Source organism: Pinus tabuliformis, chromosome 8, assembly GCF_031772625.1.
Source record: "Pinus tabuliformis cultivar Carrire ecotype Pingquan chromosome 8, CPIR1, whole genome shotgun sequence".
NCBI lineage: Eukaryota > Viridiplantae > Streptophyta > Pinopsida > Pinales > Pinaceae > Pinus > Pinus tabuliformis.
This window is the reverse complement of record NC_142294.1, coordinates 691,608,104-691,609,679: the sequence shown is the minus strand read 5'-3', so window position 1 is coordinate 691,609,679 and position 1,576 is coordinate 691,608,104. Positions and strand designations below refer to the sequence as shown.

At 37.2% G+C, this 1,576-nt stretch overlaps 1 pseudogene; it reads right to left on the bottom strand.

The window, feature by feature from the left end:
* Positions 1–418: 418 nt before the first annotated feature.
* LOC149237489 (UDP-glycosyltransferase 86A1 pseudogene) lies at positions 419–1,225 on the bottom strand (annotated as a pseudogene).
* Between the last annotated feature and the right edge of the window lie 351 nt (positions 1,226–1,576).

The following is a 1,576-nucleotide window of genomic DNA, read 5'->3' as shown; positions in this document are numbered from 1 at the left end:
TGTTTATTTATTTATTTTAATGATGTGAATAACCACCATTATTATTAAAAAAAAAATAAAAAAAATTATATAAAACTTTACGCTTATGATAAACGAAAATAGTTATAATGATTCACTAGTAAAATTCAGCGTAATCGATTAAATCATCCTCTACTTAAATAGAAAGGGAACGAAGCACATATTAGAATACCACGAAATTAAATTAAAGTCGTTTTATTGTTTTGAAACCACACATTTTAGATATAAAGACAGGATCAAATAGCACTCAATTTCAATTTTTTTCCCTTTCGAATTTAAATAACTTCCAATTTATACGAATAATTTTGAATAAATTCAACTAAAACATTTATAAACTCAGCTCAAACATCATGCGTAATACGAGTGATAAACATGTGTGAGAAGGTTCACCATCATGCAGTTATTTACCGATACGGTTCCCCTTCAAACCTTCTAGGAAGTTCTCAATGTTTATATCCGAAGATCCTCCTCTTCGCACCACAGTCCTCGCATTGTCTCTTAGAGCCTCGACATTTTTCTTTACCTCCGTCCCTTCGTCACTGAACAATTTTCTGATAGTTCTGGATATCTCTTTCATTAGTATCAATCCTTTCCCACCATTCAATCTGTATCCAATTTTCCATTCATGGACCATGAGCTTGTTGTTCGTGAATTGATCCGCCCAAAATGGAAGCCCTACCATGGGAACTCCACCAGCTATGCTTTCAAGCATTGAGTTCCATCCGCAATGAGTAACGAATCCCGCAACAGACGGATGGGATAACACTTGCAGCTGATTGCACCATGGAACAACGAGCCCCTGCCCTTTTATCTCATCTAGAAAATTGTGGGGTAAGCTGTCTGAGACTGTTGAAGAAACTATGTCTGGACGAAGATCCCAGAGGAACAACTGCCCACTGTCCTTCAAAACCATCGTTATTTCCTCCAACTGAGCTTTAGTCACATGAACCGTACTCCCAAAGGAAACGTATAGAACCGAACGATTAGGCTTTGCATCCAGCCACTCGGAACAGTCACATTCTGTCCAAATGCTCGTTCCAACTCTCATGTCCTTGGAATGTTCACCGTTCAAAAAACCAGAGGGAAGCAACGGACCAACATGCAGTACCGGAGGGTTCAAATTCACTTCCTTTCTTTCGAGATCGTCAAAAGAATTGCCAAGAACAAACTGTGCACAGAACAAACCACAACAACGAGCATAACCCATTAGAGAATTTCAGGGTATCTAGCGAAGAGCGAACCCAATTAGAATTATGGGTATCCATACCTGTTTAAGGAAGAAACTATTGGTAAGAATCGATATATTGAGTTGGAATCAACCCGAGAGTCAAACAACCAAAACTTTTGGTGAAATCCTGAGCCTTCTGATTGCCAGAACCCGCGTGTAGGTGAAACAATACCCCTGCAGTCCAAAAACATGAATTCAGTTACCATTTGTAGAAAGAAATACAGGAATATATATATATATATATATATATATATATATATATATATAACAACTCTTATCTATAGAACAAAAACACATGTGTTTATGACAATTTGAAGGAAAATAAGCACC